The 24,981-nt window shown below is 42.3% G+C and overlaps 1 pseudogene; it reads right to left on the reverse strand.

Annotated features, from left to right (window-relative positions):
* Positions 1–5,796: 5,796 nt before the first annotated feature.
* Positions 5,797–19,045, reverse strand: LOC148893892 (uncharacterized; annotated as a pseudogene).
* Between the last annotated feature and the right edge of the window lie 5,936 nt (positions 19,046–24,981).

Genomic DNA, 24,981 nt, shown 5'->3' on the forward strand with positions numbered 1-24,981 from the left:
TAGCAAAAGAAGACCAAAAGTAAAAGTCCGCCAAGGTTAAACAAACACGTACACAATGCATGCTGCAACCAAGCAGCAAACAAACAATGAATCGGCACCGGATGATCGTGCCAGATGTCCTTTTAAGTGTTATTGATTATAACGACCAGCACCTGCGAGGCTGCCGGCAGGGCTGACGTCGCTACCCACTGGTCGCCAATCTGATCGGGACGACCAGCACCTGTGCAGGTGTAGGCGGGGCCGACAGCGCCCCCCGTTGGTCGCCAACCAGATCATGACAGTACCCCCCCTTCAAGGGGCTGCTTCCAGAAGTCCCAACAGTCTCCCAAAAGGTCCACTCGCCAGGGAACGGTCGGTGGAGAGCGCAACCGCTGCCTCTCCAGCATACGACGGGCGGCGGCCTGATGGGAACGGGACTCGGCCTGGGGTGGACGAACTCGCGGCACGGATCGTCGTGGGCGTGAGTGCGATCCCTCTCGCACGTTCACGCGACGGCGCATGGCTCTGCGTGGACGTCGAACTGCCAGGCGCAGAATGGCACCCCGTACGGCCGTATGGGACCAGGTCTCGGCCGGACGCCGACGTGGGCGTGAACTGCCCGGCTCCGGGGGAACGAGACCAGTCCAGAGCCGCTCCGGGATCCAGCGGTGAGAGGGGTCTCGGACTGACGTTGACGCGGACGTTGCACGGCTCGTCGTGGATGAGACTCAATTCGTCATGCACGACGACAGCGTGGCTGGACGTGGGCGTGCAATGCCAGTCACCCAGTTTCACCCTGGACGGCCACCTGGAAGGAGGTCTCGGCCGGACGTTTACGTGGACGTTGCGGCTCGTCGAGTGACGCAATTCAAACTCGACGAGGCTTGCGCTAACGTGGACGTAGCATTGCCAGGCACAGGGTGGAAATGAGACGGGTCCGATGTACCTGCGGGATCCGATGGTAGGCCGATTCATTCTGTCACGTTTTGCGAGGTGGTGATGGCGGGTTCGGATCCCAAAAAGCAGGCAGGAGGGAGCAGGAGGTTGTTTGACAAATTGTATTAAAATAAAGTCAGCAGGAACAAAATGTAAAACATCAAAATGATCTGAATGGAAAAAATACAAAGTAGCAACAGAAAACCAAGTGTAAAAGTCCGCCAAGGTTAAACAAACACGTACACAATGCATGCTGCAACCAAGCAGCAAACAAACAATGAATCGGCACCGGATGATCGTGCCCGTTGTCCTTTTAAGTGTCATTGATTATAACGACCAGCACCTGCGAGGCTGCCGGCAGGGCTGACGTCGCTACCCGCTGGTCGCCAATCTGATCGGGACGACCAGCATCTGTGCAGGTGCAGGCGGGGCCGACAGCGCCCCCCGTTGGTCGCCAACCAGATCATGACAGTACCCCCCCCTTCAAGGGGCTGCTTCCAGAAGTCCCAACAGTCTCCCAAAAGGTCCACTCGCCAGGGAACGGTCGGTGGAGAGGGCAACCGCGGCCTCTCCAGCATACGACGGGCGGCGGCCTGATGGGAACGGGACTCGGCCTGGGGTGGACGAAGACGCGGCACGGATCGTCGTGGGCGTGAGTGCGATCCCTCTCGCACGTTCACGCGACGGCGCATGGCTCTGCGTGGACGTCGAACTGCCAGGCGCAGAATGGCACCCCGTACGGCCGTATGGGACCAGGTCTCGGCCGGACGCCGACGTGGGCGTGAACTGCCCGGCTCCGGGGGAACGAGACCAGTCCAGAGCCGCTCCGGGATCCAGCGGTGAGTGGGGTCTCGGACTGACGTTGACGCGGACGTTGCACGGCTCGTCGTGGATGAGACTCCATTCGTCATGCACGACGACAGCGTGGCTGGACGTGGGCGTGCAATGCCAGTCACCCAGTGTCACCCTGGACGGCCACCTGGAAGGAGGTCTCGGCCGGACGTTTACGTGGACGTTGCGGCTCGTCAAGTGACGCAATTCAAACTCGACGAGTCTCGCGCTAACGTGGACGTAGCATTGCCAGGCACAGGGTGGAAATGAGACGGGTCCGATGTACCTGCGGGATCCGATGGTTGGCCGATTCATTCTGTCACGGTTTGCGAGGTGGTGATGGCGGGTTCGGATCCCAAAAAGCAGGCAGGAGGGAGCAGGAGGTTGTTTGACAAATTGTATTAAAATAAAGTCAGCAGGAACAAAATGTAAAACATCAAAATGATCTGAATGGAAAAAATACAAAGTAGCAAAAGAAGACCAAAAGTAAAAGTCCGCCAAGGTTAAACAAACACGTACACAATGCATGCTGCAACCAAGCAGCAAACAAACAATGAATCGGCACCGGATGATCGTGCCAGATGTCCTTTTAAGTGTTATTGATTATAACGACCAGCACCTGCGAGGCTGCCGGCAGGGCTGACGTCGCTACCCACTGGTCGCCAATCTGATCGGGACGACCAGCACCTGTGCAGGTGTAGGCGGGGCCGACAGCGCCCCCCGTTGGTCGCCAACCAGATCATGACAGGAAGAGGATCTGAGGGAACGAGAGGGAATAGAAATTTGAAGAAGGTCAGATAGGTATGGGGGGCAAGGTTATGTCTAGCTTTAAATGGATATATAAGATATTATTATTATAAGAATTTTAACTTTAAATTTTAATTTTGACCGGGAGCCAGTGGAGCTCTTCGAGGACGGGGGTGATGTCAAATCAATGACAATAACCATTTCTTTGACCAATTTCAATATGGCTTCCGAACAAAACACACCGAAATTGAAAGAAAAATCACAAATGACATCCTCATCTCCTCTGACTCTAGCCTACTCTGCATCCAGAGTAATTCCCGCCGTCTTCGACACTATCAACCAATCCATCCTACTCACTCGCTTGCAATCTCTCAACATCACAGACAGAGTCCTCACCGATGTTAACTCATTTCTCACAGCCAGGAAACAAACAATCCATCTGCATCGTCATGTGCTCTTCCTCCACTGTCCCATGGTGTCAGGGGTCGGTCCTTTTCTCTTCGTCCTCTTCATTCTCCCCCCTCGGCTAACTCACACAGGCATGGGGTGAACACGTGAACTTCACAAAGGGGTCTGGAGCCCGAATTGAACCTATGACCTCTGCATTGTGAAGTCGACGTGGTCACTGAGCCACCCCGGATATATTTCAGTAAGGCAAAAATTATGATGTCACAATTCCTTTGGAAAAGGCCAAAATTTTGATGTCAGACTATTCAGCTTGCATTCTCTTGTCTTTTAAGGCAATAAGTAATTTACATTTGTCTTGCTGCTCTTACTCTTGCAGGTGCCTTTGCCTCTATCTGCGCATGTTGAATCCTTGTTCTGTCCAGATTCTTTCCTGATACAGGACAGGAGCAATGAGCGTGTCTCCACATCGTTCCATCGTAAACCACATGGAACAAACATAATTCATTGAACAACAATCTAAACCATGAGCGATTAATAAATTAATAAATACTGATTAATAATGAATAAATATAAATAAATAAAGATTAATAAAGGTGTGCTTCACAACCAACCTGTGCCATTCACAAATTTATTCGGAAATTGAAAATATGACGTAGAGAGCCATTCTGGATTTTTTTCGGGTTTAGTTTTTTTTCTTGTTGGGTGCCGATAAAGCGTTGGCCATGGCCTCTGGCAATGTGTTTTCCCTTCCACAAGGAGGCAGCATTTCCCCCTTTTCAATGTTAGCGCTTTGTTCCAGGTTGAGCTGTTGTTAAAGCACTGTATTTTCCAATATTGTTGTATTGCATTGTATTTTGGACAGCCACCCTCACTTCAAGCTCATATAACTACAACTTTTCTGATGAAAGAAGAGAGTTTAAGGGTTTTTACGCTTTATTGAATGTTCATGTAGTCCTAAAACTCAATATTCTGTGGGTCCTGGAATTCGAGTGACAATGACAAAAACCCTGGAACGAGAGTGGACACATTTTTGCACGTCTGGCAGTGAATGAGTTAAGTTACACTGTACATTAGAGCCATGCATAGACGCATGTACGCACACAATTATTGATAGATAAACAACACTTGCCACCATCCCATCCAGCACCATGCATTTAATATACCCCATGAAGGCATTTAATATACCCCATGAAGGAATGAGGTCTGTTGAAGGGTCTGTCAAACAGTCCTTTTTAATTAAAACTTATTGCATGTTCCACAGCAGTGAAGTCAACTTGCATCAAACAGGCGGCATTTAAAACAGGCAGCATTCAAAATAGGCGTGTGGGTATTAATTCTCTATCATCATATCTTACACCCTTGAAGATCAACTTCCGGTGGGTAAAAGTTCATATGCATCTACTTTGACAGATGCAGGGACGTTTTTTCACCTTGGCTAGATGATTTAAAATGGACTTCAATCTCAAATCAACACCAACTATTTTCACCTTTATTATGTGCATGTTTGAGTTGAGAAGTTTTTGACAGAAATAAACCTTTGTTGTATCAGATTTATGGGAAAAAAACAAACAAACAAACAAAAAAGACAAATACCCCAAAAATGTTTTGTGGTTATGTATGAATTTTTATGAGTAAACTGTTCTAAATGGCTCTTTTGGTGTTCAGTGTGGCCAATGCCAGGAATAAACCCTTCCACTATGCACAATATATGTTAATTATAACCTCATAATTCTCTGAAGTCAGTCATTAATTATACGACTACTACACTGGATGTGTTCTGAGTTTGTTTCAGAATCTGAATCAGAATCATCTTTATTGCCAAGTATGTAGAACACAAAAGGAATTTGTCTCCGGTGGAACACACTGCACTAGTATCACCATAAAAAAATTGCAAAGAGGCACTATGCAGTTATGTTTGGGTTATTATTTACAGCGTTAATGGCTTGGGGGAAGAAGCTGTTTAAATGTCTGCTAGATTTGGTGCGCATGGATCAGTAGCGCCTGCATGAGGGGAATAGCTGGAAAAGGTGGTGGGCAGGGTGCGGAGTGTCCAGGAGGATTTTCCTTGCCCTTGTTTTGATTCTTGCAGTGTGCAAGTCCTTGAGAGTGGGTAGAGCAGTGACAATGATTTTTTCCCGCCGTTCTAACTGTTCATTCAAGTCGGATTTTGTCTATTTTTGTAGCGGCCCTGAACCAAACCGGGATGTAAGAAGACAGAATCGATTCGATGACATCCATGTAGAAATGTCAAAGCACCTCCTGTGGCAGGCCATGTTTCTTCAGTAGCCTCCGGAAGCATATCCTCTGTTGGGCCTTTCTCAGGATGGAGTTGGTGTTGACCTCCCACTTCATGTCCTGAGGGACTGTGATTCCCAGGAACTTAGGGGTTATGACGGCTGCACCAGAGCTCCAGCTGCTCCACTTGTTGTCGGTACGCAGACGTCGTCGTCTTTGATAAGACCGACTTTATGAATTTGACAGCTGTTGAGGTGCAGTCGTTTGTGTAGAGAGAAAAGAGCAGCAGAGAAAGGACGCATCCTTGTGTGGATCCAGTGCTAGTGGTACGTGTTGAGTATGATATTTTTCTTAGTCTCGCTTGTGTCCATCCCGTCTGGAAGCCGAGGATCCACTGGCAGATCGTATGTGACACACCTGTCTGGAGAAGTTTAGGGGCGAGGAGTTCCGGGATTATCGTGTTGAACGCAGAGCTTCCACAAACACAAAAGTCCACAAACAGGATCCTTGCGAAGGTCCGGTGATGTTTCTGAGCATGAAGCGTTCAAAGGATGTAATAACCACAGAGGTCAGAGCAACAGGTCTATTGTCGTTCAATCCCAATGTTGTCGGTTTCTTTGGAACTGGGATGACGGTACACTGTTTCAAGCAGTCTGGGACTTAAAACTGCTCCAGGGAGCAGTGTGAAGCGCTGTGGAGCACTGGAGCCAGCTGGTCAGCGCAGACTTTCAGGTCGGAGGGGGAAATTCTGTCAGGTCCTGCAGCGTTCGTTGTCTTCTGCTGCTTGAAGAGTTGTCTCATGTCCAGTTCGTGAATCTGCAGGGCAGAGGGCAGAGATACTGTAGTTTCTGGTAATGGTGGGGAGACGTGCAAAATGGGGGTGTCTTTTTCAAATCGACAAATCGCTCGGCTCCAAAACTCTGGAACTCACTTCCACCCAACATCTGTAACATTGACTCCCTTCCTACTTCCAAATCTGACCTCAAAACCCACCTGTCTAAACTTGCTTTCAATGTCTAGTTTTATCTGCTGTTTTATTATTTGTTGTTTTATTCATCATTTTATTGTTTTATGTATTGTTTTTATTGTAAAGTGTCCTTGGGTGCTCAGACAGGCGCTTGTAAATTAAATGTATTAACTATTATTCTACAAAAGAATGTTTAGCTCATCAGCCAGACCCTTGTTGTTCACTGCTTGGGGGGATGGTAAACAATAATTTGTTATTGCTTTCAGCCCATTCCACACCGATGCAGTCGTTAGCAGAGAGCTGTTTGTTAAGCCTCTCCGCATAACTTTTCTTTGCGATGTTCCTTTGTCAGTCGGTTTAGTGCGTGTTTGGAAAGTGCTAGATCACTGTTTATAAATGCAGTCTCTTTCTCTTTCCTAAACTGCCTGAGTTTGGGAGTGAACCATGGCTTGTTGTTGTTGAAGGAGCGGAAGGACTTCATTGTATTTGCAATTGCAGTCAGTGTATCCTGTGTAGGTGTTGATTAAAAAGTCGGATTCAAGGGCAAATTAAGTGGCTGAAAGTATTCATGTCGATACGTCCGCCGCCGTTGGTAAGCGGCCCTTGAGGGTTGCGTAAAGACAAGAGGAACTGAAAGACAAACTGCCTCTAAATTCCCAAATACTGGAAATGAATCCCAAAAAATCCATAAAGGCAATAATCAACAAATCAGAAACCTTGCAAAATCAAGTCTAAACTGAACAAAGCATCTAATTTAACAGTCACAGTTGATGCAAGATGGACAATATATGTAACATATGTCACACTGGACACAACAATATTGAAGTAAAAAAATGCTTGCGATTTTTTTTGCAACCTTTGAAAACCCAAACTCTTTACGCTCGTAAACCATCATAAACCATTGTCGGTCAGTGACATACCGTGTTAATGTGAAAAAAAAGTGATATTTTGAATCAAACTTTATATTTGAATTCTAAATTTGCTGACTTTCCATATTGGCATTATGCTCAAAACCTTTCAAGAATGAGTCACAGGAGTGATATAGAATGCATTCAGTCAAAGAGTCAAACAGCCTGTAAAAGTAACAAGGACTAAATGGGGACCTGTGCTTGTTCCAAGCCACTTAGATTATGTTGGCACTGGAAGTGATCACAGGTAGTTGAACCCTTCAGAGGAGGGAAGTAGCACAGGGGGAGTTGTTGGCACGCAAGCTGATAAGTTTTGATTCTATTTATGGGAGAGGAGCAAAAAAAACACGTTTGACTGTTTCTCTACACTCCAGAGTGAGGCGAGAACCCCACTTTGTGCTCTTAAAAGTGAAGCGCCACTACAGGGGACGCAGCGGTGGGTGACTCAGAAAGATTCAATCTAGGTCACAGCCTGACAATTACTTCCCAATGGTAGAGAGGAAGCACACCACTTAACTAGAAATTGATAGTTCAATAGCATAGTGACATTACAAGGATCCTTCGTCATTTTAAAATCCATGTCATTGCTGCTTTTACTGTTATTACTTCACTTGTAACAGTGGTGCACTCACAACTTCTCAAGCTGCTGTGAAACCTCCCTGATTGTTTTTGTATGAAGGATGACATTTGGAAAATTTGAAATAAGAAGAATTAAACCAGTGCCTGAAAAAAGGGACATCTTCAAAGTGGGAGGTTTTTAGATGACACTGCAGGGGGCCTTTTTTAAAGGACAGATATTCTGATTGTCATCAAACTAAGAGTTTATATTTGGAATCTCATGGAGACCAGCACTCTTCACACTTTGCCAGTTTTCACGTTATTTTGTGTTTTATTGTATTATAATGGGTGTAGATGAACATGTATTTGGAAAATAAAAATCACTGTAATCATAGCCCAATGATGGAAGGTGGTACCTCTACTTTCAAAACTATTACTAAACTAAAGACATTTTAGGAGTTAGTAGTAGTTTACTAGTAAAGTAGAGGTGTTATAAACAAATTCAACTGTTTGCACATTTATTTTATTTCACTTCTGAAAATCATTCATTTATTCAGTAATTCTCTGGGCATTCTGGTTTCCTCCCACATTCCAAAAACATGCATTGCAGGCTGATTGAACACTCCAAATTGACCCTTGGTATGAGTGTCAGAGCAAATGGTTGTTCATTTCTGTGTGCCCTGCAATTGGTTGTCAACCAATTCAGGGTGTCCCCAGGGTGACGCCTCCAGCCCGAAGACAGCTGGGAGATGTTTCAGCACCCCCATAACCCTAGTGAGGAATAAGTGGTTCGGAAGATAAATGAATTATATATGTATGTATATACAGTGATACCTGTAATAAATGAATAAATACATAAAAAATAAATACACAATACACATATATACACACATATACACACACACACATGCACACACACACACATGCACACACACACACACACACACACGTACGTCCATCCATCTATCCATCCATCATCCATCCATCCATCCATCCATCCATCCATCCATCCATCCATCCATCCATCCATCCATCCATCCATCCATCCATCCATACATACATACATACCTACATACACACATACATACATACATACATACATACATACATACATACATACATACATACATACATACCTACATACACACATACATACATACATACATACATACATACATACATACATACATACATACATACATACATACATATAGTGAGACCTCAACTTATAAACTTAATTGGTTCCCAGACAGAGTGTGTAAGGCGAAAAGTGTGTATCTCAAAAAATAAATTCCCATGGGAAGCCATTAAAATGGGAATAATCAGTTCCCGGGTTTCCATAAAAGATACTTTTCAACTAAATAAGCCTTAAAACTACACACAACCTACCTTATCCTATGTATAATAAATGTGCTATTGTATTGTAATGAAAGAAATACACTGCATTGTATCATAAAGTCACTTTATTTACATTTGTGATGGTCATTTATGGCTTGATGGAATGGCGTTGGAGGCCGAAGGTCAAAGGGAATTGCTGTTTGGAAGGAGAGGCGCATTACATGAGGACTGTAATATAATATAGTAATAATAATAAAGATAATAAAGAAATAAACTGTGCTGTAAAATGAAGTTTTATTTACCTTTTTGATGGTCGTAGATGGCTCATGGAAGGCGAGTCACCTTCGATAAGGACTGTTGGTAACTTAACCTCTGGTGCTGTTCGGTCGTGTGCTTCCGCCGAAGATCACTCCGCCAGCCGTGGTGGGTGTGTATTATGAAAATAGTGCTTATTATAAGGTTTAATTTTCATAAATTTGACATTTTTCAACATCAACATCAAACCTATCGGACAAACATTCAGCTGCTGGAATGAGGAGCTAACCGGAGTTAGTGATGGATAACCGCTATCATTCATACATAAGTTCGTAACTCTTCATCTTGAAAGTTTAAACAGTGTTTTGCACATACAACCATTAAACAATCAGCATTGATGTTGACATCTTGTAGCTTATTTATTTGTTATTCATGTCCTTATACGTCACATATCACCGAAGTTGCTATGCTATATTGCTTATTCACGGAGCTTCATATATGCTTCATATGATGTGTCCTTCACCAGTTTCCTCGCTTTGCTTACACGCCTCGAATTGATATGCAAAGACTTCTTTAATCGATCGCAAACACTTATGCTTTCCAGTTTACAACAGATCCTTTTATTACAGACAGTAGCTTTGTTAGGTGTTCAATTACCTTCGGAACTGACGAAACATGCAAGGTAATTGAAGACCTAAAAAGCTACTGTCTGTAAGAAAAGAATCTGTTGTAAAGTAGAAAACAAGTAGACCGGATGAACTTAAAAATACCTATGCGTTCCTCTTCAGAACTATTTGAATCATATTCATAACTGGATGAGTAACAAGAAATGATCTTTTTCTTAATCTGAACTCTCTGAAGCCATTGTTTTGATTCTGGAGCAAGGCAGTTTGTGAAGGAGTATCCTGACAAGACGTCACGCACTCGGGGTGGGACTTTCTGAATCTCTCCAGTTTTGAGCTCATTAGTGGCAGTTTTGGGCAACTTTAAGTCATTTTTATTGTTGTTTTGCGTTTGACTAAAATATCAGCCTGCTTGTTTTGTGTATTTTAGATGCTATAAAACGTTTTTCTGGTGTCAGTTTGGAAACAAAAAAATGGTGTCTGTTGTCCTTTAATTGTGGTATTAAATGAACTATGCATCATAAATATGCCACGCATGGGACAAAGTTTATCAGGAATATGACTCACTCAGCTTCAGAAATACAGCAATGTTCCTTTCAATCTATTACACACCAAAATAATCAGTCTTTTTTCCGCCCATTACACACATGAACACACCATTACGCAGCCAGGCCTCATCTAGCAGTTCAAAGCATTTTCAGTTTTATTGACAGTCAGATTGATTAGCAAAAGAGCTGCTCAGCTCACATCCATCATACTGCGAGCTCAACCGAGACACAAAGAAGAGAGAGAGCGAGAGAGAAAGATAGAACGAGAGTGATACAAATGAGTTACAGAGCTAGAAAATGACACCAGCAAGGCCAGCTTCATCAATCATCGTAAAAATAAGGTGTGACAGAGAGAGAGAGAGAGCGAGAGAGAGAGAGAGCGAGAGAGAGAGAGATAGAGAGAGAGAGAGAGAGAGAGAGAGAGAGAGAGAGAGAGAGAGAGAGAGAGAGAGAGAGAGAGAGAGAGAGAGAGAGAGAGAGAGAGAGAGAAAAACATGTGTTTCAGAATGGAAATGTAGATAATGGGAGAACATATTACTGGACTACATTCATCAAGGCAGCACTGGCACGGTCATGCAAGGGATTTCCCCAACGTCATCAAATTATTTTTTGTTTTGTTTCAGCTTGAGTAAACTCATGGATGAGGACATCTGATTTTAATGAAACTTTAAGATGCTGAACTGATTATGAATAGTGAAAAGTATTGACCAGAGGATAATTGCATTACACAAATATGGTCATAAACATACTGACCCATTGCACCTACGACATCCGATCACGTCCCGATGGACAGCAGAATGAAACAACTGTTGAATAAAAATGTATTGGGGGAGGAAACATGTATCCTGTTAAAGCCGACAAAGTGCTTTCTGAGGAGGCGTCTGGGATTGTTTTTTTCTTTTTCAAATCCGGCCAAGAAACACTTTAATACAAACAAAAAATCCTATAAAGGAAAATCTAAGGAGGGAAAACTCTAGCTGCCATTGGAAGATTCCAAAACGATCTGGAATCAGCCGCTCCAGCTGCATCACTAAAGAGGGGGTCTCTTAAGCATCTTACTGGAGTCCTGGAAGTAGTTTACACCCAAGATGATGGTTTTAAAACTTCCACAGCCCCTTACTGAGTTATACAGCCCTCATAACTGTGCGCTACCTGCCTCTGATCTCATGATGAAATATGATGTATTCATGAACATGTAAATCACTCGAGAGCAGATAAATGAATGTCAATTTAAGAAGAGAGCAAAAAAATAGCAAAGTGAACATTACACGATTGTCACAACTCAACTCTATTTATAGTGCACTTCAAAAGAACAATCGCTCGATCCAAAGTGGGGTACATGGAGTATATATCATATATAAAACAATAGACATTCATTGATTCATCTTCTGTACCTCTTTATCCTCACAAGGGTGCGGGACAACAATAAACAATAAGTTTCTCCTTCACTATTGTCAATTCAACCGAATCCCCCTCCTTTCAGGTTAAGGGCCTGGGTGTCATCCTCGATATCTTTTGACTCCCATATAAATAACATAACCCAATCCGATGCAAGGTCAATAGTTTCTGGCCAATCTCTCACCCCTTACACCACTGCTATCCTTCTCCACAGTCTCGTCACCTCCCGTATTGAGTATTGCAATTCACTTCTCCTTGGTGTCCCTCCCAAAGTTCTCCACAAACTACAACTAGTCCAGAATTGACAGCTCGGATCATCACAAGAAGCCCCTCCTTTCATCGCTTCACCCCCATCCTCCAACAACTCCACTGACTCCCGGTCAAACTTAGAATTGACTACAAAATAATTTTTTATACATTTACAGCTATCCATAACCTTGCCCCACATACCTATCTGACCTTCTCAAATTTCTGTCCCCTCTCATTCACTCAGATCCTTGTCCTCCCTCAACCTTTATGTGCCCCCTTCCCATCTCAGCACTTATCCGTAATATTGTCTACTCACCTTAAAATCCCATCTCAAAACCCACTTATTTAAAATCACATTCTCTGTATAGTATTATTTCTTGCTCTTATTTATAATTTTATCTGTGGTTATATTTATGCCCCTGTTTTGTGATTGTAAAGTGTCCTTGAGAGCGTTGAAAGGCGCTTATAAATAAAATGGATTATTGTTATTACATACTTTCTGTTTTCAATTTTTCTCTGTCTGTCATTTTGTTTTGTCTGGCTGCAAGGGGAATCTCATCTGTTTAAATCAAAAGGGTGGGTGTCACACCGAGGCTCGTGGAGAAACGGAGACCATATTATTGTCAAGTAGATTTGGGGGTTGAGCAAGAGAGAGAGAGAGAGAAACATGTGTTTCAGAATGGAAATGTAGATAATGGGAGAACATATTACTGGACTACATTCATCAAGGCAGCACTGGCACGGTCATGCAAGGGATTTCCCCAACGTCATCAAATTATTTTTTGTTTTGTTTCAGCTTGAGTAAACTCATGGATGAGGACATCTGATTTTAATGAAACTTTAAGATGCTGAACTGATTATGAATAGTGAAAAGTATTGACCAGAGGATAATTGCATTACACAAATATGGTCATAAACATACTGACCCATTGCACCTACGACATCCGATCACGTCCCGATGGACAGCAGAATGAAACAACTGTTGAATAAAAATGTATTGGGGGAGGAAACATGTATCCTGTTAAAGCCGACAAAGTGCTTTCTGAGGAGGCGTCTGGGATTGTTTTTTTCTTTTTCAAATCCGGCCAAGAAACACTTTAATACAAACAAAAAATCCTATAAAGGAAAATCTAAGGAGGGAAAACTCTAGCTGCCATTGGAAGATTCCAAAACGATCTGGAATCAGCCGCTCCAGCTGCATCACTAAAGAGGGGGTCTCTTAAGCATCTTACTGGAGTCCTGGAAGTAGTTTACACCCAAGATGATGGTTTTAAAACTTCCACAGCCCCTTACTGAGTTATACAGCCCTCATAACTGTGCGCTACCTGCCTCTGATCTCATGATGAAATATGATGTATTCATGAACATGTAAATCACTCGAGAGCAGATAAATGAATGTCAATTTAAGAAGAGAGCAAAAAAATAGCAAAGTGAATATTACACGATTGTCACAACTCAACTCTATTTATAGTGCACTTCAAAAGAACAATCGCTCGATCCAAAGTGGGGTACATGGAGTATATATCATATATAAAACAATAGACATTCATTGATTCATCTTCTGTACCTCTTTATCCTCACAAGGGTGTGGGACAACAATAAACAATAAGTTTCTCCTTCACTATTGTCAATTCAACCGAATCCCCCTCCTTTCAGGTTAAGGGCCTGGGTGTCATCCTCGATATCTTTTGACTCCCATATAAATAACATAACCCAATCCGATGCAAGGTCAATAGTTTCTGGCCAATCTCTCACCCCTTACACCACTGCTATCCTTCTCCACAGTCTCGTCACCTCCCGTATTGAGTATTGCAATTCACTTCTCCTTGGTGTCCCTCCCAAAGTTCTCCACAAACTACAACTAGTCCAGAATTGACAGCTCGGATCATCACAAGAAGCCCCTCCTTTCATCGCTTCACCCCCATCCTCCAACAACTCCACTGACTCCCGGTCAAACTTAGAATTGACTACAAAATAATTTTTTATACATTTACAGCTATCCATAACCTTGCCCCACATACCTACCTGACCTTCTCAAATTTCTGTCCCCTCTCATTCACTCAGATCCTTGTCCTCCCTCAACCTTTATGTGCCCCCTTCCCATCTCAGCACTTATCCGTAATATTGTCTACTCACCTTAAAATCCCATCTCAAAACCCACTTATTTAAAATCACATTCTCTGTATAGTATTATTTCTTGCTCTTATTTATAATTTTATCTGTGGTTATATTTATGCCCCTGTTTTGTGATTGGAAAGTGTCCTTGAGAGCGTTGAAAGGCGCTTATAAATAAAATGGATTATTGTTATTACATACTTTCTGTTTTCAATTTTTCTCTGTCTGTCATTTTGTTTTGTCTGGCTGCAAGGGGAATCTCATCTGTTTAAATCAAAAGGGTGGGTGTCACACCGAGGCTCGTGGAGAAACGGAGACCATATTATTGTCAAGTAGATTTGGGGGTTGAGCAAGTACTGTACCACATTTTCGCCACAATGAGGTGGTTCGGAATATAAGGAACACTTTCAATTAATGGCCCATTTTAAAACATTTTTCGTGTAGAAGGCGTACCACATTATAAGGCCCATAGAATAGAAGCCACAATAATGGTGGTTGCACTAGATTGAGCTACGCTAGAGGGAAAACAATACAATAAAACACAGTATAGCTTTATTTTTATTCGGTCACCGGTGTCAAACACAAGGCTCAGGGGTCAGATCTGTCCCGCTACGTGATTTTTGATGTGGCCCGCAAAAGCAAACTGTATGGTTCAACATGTATGATTCTTGCTAATATGTCCACCAAAATGTGAAATTGTCATGTTCAGTAAATAACAATATTTACACACACTTGAACAATATTTGAAGAAATATTAGTGTTGTCGGATTTCCAAAATTTACAGAACATTTGAAATACATTGCAAAGAAATCAGAATATCCATCCATAAATTAGGCAAAATGATGGCTCTTGATAGACAGTAATTAACTGCTTTTAGGTCGATATTATTGTGCGGAAATTACGGTACTCAAATACGATGAGATTATGATGTTTTTCTGAAGATTGGCACCAAGCAAGTCAAGTCTCTTGTGGTTGTACTTGGAATTCAAAATGACTTCTGACTATCTTCAAGTCACACTATCACAAAAAGCAGTTTATCATAAATGGATAAGAGTCAGCATGCAAAATATGTCTGCAAAATTAAAGATGGCCGGGGAGGGCTCAGGGACAAAAGTAATTGATGCATAAATATCTAATAACAGTGGCTCTTAAAATAACTATGAAGAACAGTTTGGGCATTGCGTAATGTATTATGTGCAGTATTTCCAGCTGTATCTTTTTCTCAGACAGTCTTCTGCTCACCCTGGGGATGTACTTTCTGGAGGCATCAATATCTGCAGGAGCCTCGCGAAACAATTCAACCGTACCAGGGGATCTTTATTGCACATTCCATGGCATCAGGTGCTCCTTTTAGATCAACAGTCTTGTTGAGTCGCCATTGGCCTCGCATGAGGGAGTTGATAATTAACCGTCTTTTTGTCCTCTGCCCGACGTCCAGCATGGGGCCTCATTATGTTGGTGGAAAAAAGAAACGGATCGCAAAGAATATGCAGCCAGTATGTATAAAAAAAAAATCCTCGTCTCACCCACCATAATAATAATAATAATACATTACATTTTAAGTGCCTTTCAAAACCATGGGTGGTGTCTGTCCCCCATCTTAGCTCGGGTCCTCTACCAGAGGCCAGGAAGCTTGAGGGTTCTGCGCAGTATCCGTGCTGTTCCCAACACTGCGCTTTTCTGGACCGAGATATCTTATGTTGTTTCCGGGATTTGTTGCAACCACTCGTCTAGTTTGGGGGTCACTGCCCTGAGTGCTCCGACCACCAAAGGCACGACTGTCACCTTTACCTTCCAGGCTCTCTCCAGCTCCTCTCTGAGCCCTTGGTATTTCTCGATTTTCTCATGTTCCTTCTTTTTGATGTTTCCATCACTCGGGACCGCTACATCAACGACAACGGCTTTCCTTTCCCCTTTATCTATGAGCACGATATCTGGTTGGTTGGCCATTACCATCTTGTCAGTCTGTATCTGGAAGTCCCACAGGATCTTTGCTCGGGTATTCTCCACCACCTTGGGAGGTGTTTCCCATTTTGACCTTGGGGTTTCCAGTCCATACTCCGCACAGATGTTTCGGTAGACTATGCCAGCCACCTGGTTATGGCGCTCCATGTAGTCTTTCCCTGCCAGCATCTTACACCCTGCAGTTATGTGTTGGATTGTCTCAGGTGCCTCTTTGCACAACCTACACCTTGGGTCTTGTCTGGTGTGGTATATCCTTGCCTCGATGGCTCTGGTGTTCAGGGCCTGCTCTTGGGCAGCCAGGATGAGTGCCTCTGTGCTGTCCTTTAGGCCAGCCCACTCTAGCCACTGATAGGACTTCTTGAGATCAGCCACTTCTGCTATGGTTCGGTGCTACATCCCGTGTAGGGGTTTTTCCTCCCATGATTGTCCCTCATCCAGCACCTCATCCTCTGTTCCCCATTGTCTGAGACATTCTCTGAGTACATCATCCGTTGGAGCCTTCTCTTTTTAATGTATTCATGGAGCTTGGATGTTTCATCCTGGACAGTGGCTCTCACACTCACTAGTCCCCGGCCTCCTTCCTTACGGCTTGTGTACAGTCTCACAGTGTGTGCAGTATATATATATATATATATATATATATATATAGTGATATCATGAGAGGCTGGCTCTCAGCGGGACAGGACAAGACGTGCAATGGACGACAGGTTTGGATACAAACAAAGGTTTTTAATCAAAGGTTTCAGGGGGGATTCACAAGCAACAAAGGTTTCAATAGTGTCTCTTCCAATACTTAAATCAAAATAAAGTCTCTAAATAAAGTAAAACTGAAGACGGAGTTCTTTTCCAAGAGTCTCTAGGCCTCTTGACGTCCTCCTCATGTAGCCTAGCCACCTTAGCAAGGTCCAAATCCAGTGTCCTGTCGTGTGGTCCCAACTGGCCATTAGTTCCACGCAGCAATCAACTTCTTCACAGAGCACAGCAATCGAGCTTGTCTTTTCCCAAGCTCCACACTCAGAGGCTCTCTGCCTTAAGAGCCTTGCTTGCCAATCCCGCCCTGATCAGCTGCAGGTGTGTGGTTTTAATTGCTGCCTTCCACCAGATGGGGCCAAGACTCTCTCTGGGTGGAGCCATCTTAGGGGGATGTATTTGCCCTCCAGGACACAGCCTCTCGTGACATCACAATACCGTATTTTCACGACCATAAGGCGCATATAAACGTCTCAGATTTTTATCAAAATGTGCGGACGTGTTAGAGACCACCATGAGGAGGACGTGTAGAGAAAACGAGGGGGGGTGTGCGGGCGTGGTTTGTGTATGAACGAAAGGTATGTGCTTTATGTAGAACAACCCTGAAAATAGCAAAGAGACATGGTTATGAAGCTCAGTTTATTTAAACTGAAGGCTATCAACTACGCCGAGGAACATGGGAATGGAGCCGCCGTGACATAATACGCGGACATAAGGCAAGGTGGCCGGAGTTGGAGGAAAGCTTCAAGCAATCGATCGGCGAGCTAAGAGCGAGCGGAAGGGGCGTTTCGACTGTCACCGTCCCGCTCAGAGCAGTAACGCTAGCGGAGGAAATGAAAAACATGAACTTGAACATTTCCAAGGAGGTCCGTCTTGGTGCTGGCGTTTTATGAAACTGCGATTTTTCCATGCGGACCGGGACTACTGTAGCGACGGCCGGCGAATTATTCTGAAAAGCTGGCGAAAAGGCTGCCATGCTAACAGAGAGAAACTCCCGGCGATTGTGAATTTTATAAAAGAAAGACTTAGCCTAAAGAGACATTTCCAGCAGGCGTCATTCTTAAGGCAAACAAAAAGGGCTGGATGTTACGCCACAGTTTGCCAATGGATTGTGGATGCTTGGGCTAACGTGTCTGCTAGCACGGTGGTTTGAGCTTTCGGAAAAGTCGGTACCGGTAATGTGCTCCTTTTACCATGCCAACGCATATTGAGTGATGATTACAAAATGTTATTCCTTTGTAATTAATAAATAAAGCACTACCAAACTCAGTTTTGCTCCCGATCTGTTTTTTTAAATACGCATACTTGTATGCCTGTGTGTTGTTGTGAGGCGGACGTACGTATAGCAGTAGAGGATATGTACCGGTATATCAAACTTGCGTCCTTTCATCCGGTGCGCCCAATGTGTGGGTTAAATACAGAAATGGCACACATAAATGAGACTGCGCCTTTTTACACGGTGCGCCGTTTGGTCGTGAAAATACGGTATATATATATATGGGCCTCTGTCAATTGACTCAGATTGGTCCGAGTCACCTTGATTTTCATTTCCAACCATCTTTTCCATAGTATCGTATCATGGCTCCCATGGTTGCTCTTATGACCGAAGATCTCCAGGATCACTAATGCTGAAGTGTATACCATCTCAGTGATATCCATGATCATTATAGTCCTAATCAACCTGAGTGCTGCATTCATTGTTTCCATGAAACTTTCAAGTCATACTTCAACTAGCCATTGTAATCGGTTTTTAATTTGCCCAGCAAGCATTCAGGTCAATTGCTCAGCATTTTATTCATCGGGGTGGCCTCTCAATCACACCATTTGCATTATTTGGAGCTTGCCTACCTATCTCTGGTATAGCCTCCTCCTCTGATCTAGCATCCTTGGGCCCTTCACCATGTAATCTATGTTGCACCTCATCAATCTCATGTTGTGATAGCAATTGATGTTTGTGGATGTGTGATCATTGAGCTACTAGCCGTTTCGTGGTCAACCGTGACTGTGGGTTTTGAAGTTCCCATTCAGCCCACATTCTCTGCATGTAACCTCTCTGATGAGGATTGCTTGAGGAATACCTTTCCAACAGAGCCATGTTATATCTTGCTCAGCTCCGCTTTCTTACAGTGGCCCGTTTTTCATCAAGATTCTCTGGTTCCCCAGAAGCTGCCGGAGACCCTGTTTGGCGGCCATCGACTGAGCCGGGATGTCATCCTTTTTATTTTCTCTCATCATTGTCTGATGTAGGCATTCACGTGAAGGGTGTTGCCCAAGGACCCACACTGGATGGTAATGATGATAAAATGAGGAATCATGACGCAATGAGGCTTTCCATGCTTTTTGGCGAATGCAACACGAGGCCTCATCATGTGGAAAATAAATGTCATGCCAGAGAAGGTGATTAAAATGCTACCATGGATTAGATGCGTTGGAAATGTATGGAAGCGGATTTGGGCCAACAAAGAAAATAAAATAAAGATGGCAGCATTCTCATTTGAAAGTGAGAATCCTCACTATAAAGTCAGAATTTTGAGATTAAACTCAGAATTCTGAGAATAAAATTAGAATTCTGAATAAAACCGAGAATAGTGCCAATTTCATTAGATTTTTCTTTGCTAGCCCTCGTCCTCTTGTGTAAAATGGCAGAGTTATGATGTTAATGGATGTGCATGTCTGACTTGAAAGAATACTTGCTTTACTTTAGACATTGACGCAAACAATGAACAAGACACACATTTCATTCATTTTAGTTGAGGGAAAGGTGTTCTGTTGGTACCTAAGTTCTTTAGCTAAAAGTTTACACTTCACCTTTTAAAATATCAGCAAGTAGAAGACATTAAAACAAAGGATACGCCATGTTGTCACAGTAGTTTACATTATATATTTGCACTAGTTATTGTAATTTGTACCTTTTTAGGAGATATCTGCTCAAAATGATCCCAGACAGGGGATATTCTCATCTTTTTCATTGTGAAGGGTGCGTCCAATGCAGAACAAATCCAATTGAAGATGCGAGTTGTGTGTGTCAGTGTCAGCCGTCAGCTCATTGTCGTCTCGGTGCACAATTTTATTTCAAATGACCTGCAAATCTATGAGTTGGCGATGATGTCGGAAGCCCGTGTCATGAGGCTTCAGAAGTGGCAACTGCACGTTCCGAGTCATCGGACGTGGCCAAAAAGCGTAACACACTCCTCAGACCCGTTTCGAAAATTGTTTCACAGTCTGGCACATCACTACTATGTCATCAATGGACCACTCCTGTATGACTGAGAGCTTACACAGATGTAATAATAATAATAATAATAATAATAATAATAATAATAATAATAATAATAATAATAATATGCTTACTAAGTAAGGGGAAGACTGACAAATACAAGCCATGTGCCCTCCTCAATCATATAAAGTATGTCTGACTCTCTGTCAAAGCCATGTCATTGGACATTTGGTAGACAGCTCAATATTACCACGAGTCTTACTGCTACAACCCCTGCTATCACCTTTAAATAAATCTGTTTGATGTTCGAGAAGAATGTCATGATAAGTCGTGTGGTGGAAGCAGTAGCCTGGAGACGGCAAAACAGGGAGAAGACACAAGATTATGCAAGTCAAAAAAGGCATTACAGGAACACATTTTGCTTCAAGTGGACAAACATTTCTGTAACTCACTGTATGTTCAATCAGTGGTCCCGCGCTATCATACTTTTTCATGCAACACCGGCCATCCCGACATTGAAGGAATTATATGCATATTCATTTTTAGCCACTGTTACGCTCCTTAAGTGATTAGCAATAATAACCCAGCTCATTTAACACAGCAAGGTCATCATGAGTTAAATACTTGGCATACATTTACGAATATAATTAGGCTACGGACTATAAAGACTATAAGCAATGCAAGGTAATAAAACTGTGATACCAACAGAGTTTTTGGAGCGTCATAGAGTAATACCAACAACATTCTTTAGGTCTATGTGAAAAGAGTTCACTTTTTTATTACTAATGTTGATACAAAACAATGAGTTTTGGACCTGGGCCATCGGTGGTTATTGATGATGTAATGGCCTCTGAACACGATAATGTCACAGTAGATGCCCTCCCCAAAATAAATAAATAAACAAACAAACAAACAAATAAATAAATACATAAATAAACAAACAATTGTTAAATCCGACTGCAGATTGTCTGCTAGTGTGCTAAAACTGCAACAAATTGAGCTGCGAATTGGGGGTTTTCAGACATTACCGCCCCGAGTTAGTGACGTCAGACCAAGACGTTTTGCCTTGATCAGGAATCAAAACAATGGCTTCAGATTCAGAGAAGATGCTTTCTTGTTATATTACTGAACTTTTTTCAGAGATTCAGTGAAGATGCTTTCTCGTTACTCATCCAGTTAAGAATATGATTGAAATAGTTCTGAAGAGGAAAGCATAAATGTTTGCAATCGATTAAAGAAGTCCTTCCGTCTCATTTTGAGGCATCTGGACTCCAATGTAGCGCCTAGAAAATGCACAAGATGGCGCCCAAGCTCTGTTGGAAATGGGCTGATTTGTCAGCTGGGAATTTGTGTCAGCGAATATCAAATAGTTGTCTTGGTGCAACACACAACGATTCACCATTGTGTTATTTATGTGTTTTCCTTCTAATTTCGCCATCAACACGGATCAATACGAAGTTTTCTGACCAAACAAAGTACCGCAAAATGCATTGAGTGTCGCTTTCTCGGTCAGGGGCGTTCCAAATGTGACGTCACGTGGGGATCGTCATCAACTCGAAAACAAGACTTCCTGAATATTCAGCGCGAGTCTTAAAACGTAAAATTTAGCTATATGTGGTGGAATCTGTAAAATACGCTCAGTAGAAGACATTTGAAGTGATTTTACAAATTATGGACACAACTTGTTCGGAGGCGTCGGTTGTCCTTTAAGGTTATTACAAAAATAAATAAAAACTATTACCTTTACCTCCCAGTGCATTGCCTTAAGAACACCAAATGTTCGGGTTAGGGATCTATCTATCTATCTATCTATCTATCTATCTATCTATCTATCTATCTATCTATCTATCTATCTATCTATCTATCTATCTATCTATCTATCTATCTATCTATCTATCTATCTATCTATCTATCTATCTATCTATCTATCTATCTATGTAATGTAATGATAATAATAATAATAATAATAATAATAATAATAATAATTATTATTATTATTATTATATTATTAATAATAATAATTACAATTATTATTAATAATAATAAATAATAATAATTAGTATTATACCAAACCACAACCATGGTTGACATTTAGAGATGTTTCACACCTGTAAATGTTTCTTAGGTTTGTGGAATTTCCTATCATAGGGAAATTTTACACAAGGCTTTGTTGGCATATGCGATTGCGTTGGAAAAATTGCCACTTTACTCAGGCGTTCAGTAATTTTTTTAATGCAGACCAAACATATGCTTCAAGGAAAACACTGAACTTCCCCTGAACCAGCATGGTGTTACAACATCAAAGTAATAAATCTTCAGTGAAATATGAGTATTTAACTGATTAAAGCTTTCGCAAGCGGAGAAGGGTTTATCCTGAGGACATCTGGGTAATGAGGAACATTTCCTTCACTTCGCAACCTCCACTTCCGATGGTTATGCCAAGTTTTCAATCAGAACTTGCTGGTGATCTCATCATTTCAATCAGGTCGGTTGCGATAGGGAGATTAGGACAACATGCGGGACAGCGGCCCTACGGACCCTGTGTTTGACGATTCTGCTCTAAATTTTCACACTCACATGCAGGTGATTGTTAGTGTGAATGATTGTTTCTTTGAGTGTGCACAGACGGGCGGGCGGACAGGCGGGTGGGCAGACGGATGGACGGACGGATGGACGGATGGACAGAGACAGATGGATAGATAGATTATTGCAGAGTAGTAGGTTCGATCGCTTCATTTTTCGACCATGCTATGAAAGGTTGAGGGACTTTTTAATTTTATTATTTCTTTTTTACAATTTGGTGGAGCTTGGCTCTGTGTTGGCCTGGAATATAATGTACAGACCAGCTAAATATTCAATATGCTGCTGTACCAATTCAACGAACGTAATGAAGATTACACGCACAAAGGCGAATGTAGGCTTTCTTGAATAGATTTGATCCGTGATGACAACATAGCTTCAAGTAGCTTTTCAAATGTCCCTCTGTGTCATTGGAACATGGTGCAGTGTAGCATGAAAGTGCATTTGAATGTATGTGGGCATTCTGTTTTGCTGTTGGCTGGCATGTGTTCATTGCCTAACACATTGCCTAACACATTTTGGTGAAATGGTTTAAAACTACTTAACTCTGTCAGGAATCTGTGAGGCTGCACAGAAACCAATAAAAGCCAAACTACAGCACATTTACGTCACATTCAAGAACACAAAGGCGCGTTGACCAGATAAAATGAATATTCTGCTCCTTCGAAAATTTTCTTCGTTGATGCTCACCTTTATATGGGCAAAACAATGAAAAGACGAGTCAATGGACAGTTTTGTGAGCAGATTGAAGATATTTGCGATGACGTGGCTTTGGAAACAATAGATCATTTTTTTTATTTGTGATCAATTGTTTGATGAATATGCATTAAACACATTAAATCGAAGATTGCTAAAGGTATAAAGACTTGAAGCAATTGCAATAAAAATTGTGGTTTGGAATCCACAAACTGCAAAAATTTAGAAAGTAGCAATGAATGTGTGTCTGTGCATACTTAAGGAAGAGGCAAAACTGTAAATCAGTAAATCAGTTCAGTGGACCCATTCTTTTAGGAGTCCTTAGAGGGTGTGCTAGAGAGTAATCTAATCCTGCTGGGGACTCCCTTGTTCTGCTGGGTAATTTCAATGCTCATGTGGGGAATCACAGTGACACCTGGAGGGGCGTGATTGGTAGGAACGCCCCCGCCCCCACCAATCAAAACCCGAGTGGTGTTTTGTTATTGGATCTCTGTGCTCGACACAGATCTCCTCACACCGTGTTCAACTCCAGAGTGGACGAGAGTGCAACCCCTCTTGGAGGGCCAGAACCCAGCTTGTGAGTCGAGGCAAGTACGACGATATCGTGTCGGCACTTTTCCACCTCAGTCACAAGCTCCTTGCACCCTGCAAGAGAGGTGACATTCCATGTCCCAAGAGCTGACAAGGACAACTGACATCGAACGTGTTAATTTAATCAGATGTTTTATAACAGGGAAAGTTGGATATTGCCTACCTCTACTCGAAATTACTTAGCGAATGCACTAATTTGTTATGTACACATAATGTGATAAAACGATTAAATAAAAAGTGGTTTCACTGTCAAAACAGCCTTTTAAAATTTGGCAAAAAAAATAGTTTGACACCCCTGATTTTTTACCTTCTCCCCCCAAACGATTAAATCTTCAATGTTCTATCTTACATTTTCATGTGCTTTTTTCTGATGTTTGCTAATCAGCCCCAAGAGGGAACAGGTTTCTGTAAACATTATTTCAAGGTGAATGTCATACAGAAATGCACTTAAGAAATTTATCATCCATAGCTTTGAAAATTACCGTAATGCGCTTCGTTTCTGACTGAGAAGCCGACACTTGCAATGCCAAGAAGATCAAGAAAAACGTAGCATCGAGAGTTTCCATGTTTGTTGTTCAGTTATGTTGTGATTTTGTTTGGATAGCATTTGGTTTTGTATTCAGTTCCCTGGGTTCTGTCAAACTTTGTTGGATCATTGTCTGTCTGTGTGCTCCAATCATAGGTTGTTAGTTTGATACCTTGTGGTTTTCAGGACTTTTATTTTTGTTTTGTGACAGTTTGTTAAATTACAGTAAATCATTGTTGGTATTCTCCCACAGATTATAATTTATCGTCGCAGAATCAAGTGTAATCCCAATTTGACTGGAACAAGAATAAGATTATGTGACAGGCGTTCCCATGATGTATTCAGAAATTGTCAATTTTTTTTCATGCTGTTTTTCCTGCTTGTCTTTGAGCAAAACGAAGAGAAGGAAATTGAACCACGAGACAGTGTTACTACATGGTTGTGAAATAAAATATCCTGTATTTTTTGGCCACTTTCATTTAAGGTTGCAGGTAACTGAATCCTATCCCAGTTGAATTTTTGTATGAGTCAGTGTGCTTCTTAAATTTAAAAAACTCAAAT

The sequence above is a fragment of the Hippocampus bargibanti genome, linkage group LG09 (assembly GCF_051943395.1).
Source record: "Hippocampus bargibanti isolate YZ-2025 linkage group LG09, ASM5194339v1, whole genome shotgun sequence".
Lineage (NCBI taxonomy): Eukaryota > Metazoa > Chordata > Actinopteri > Syngnathiformes > Syngnathidae > Hippocampus > Hippocampus bargibanti.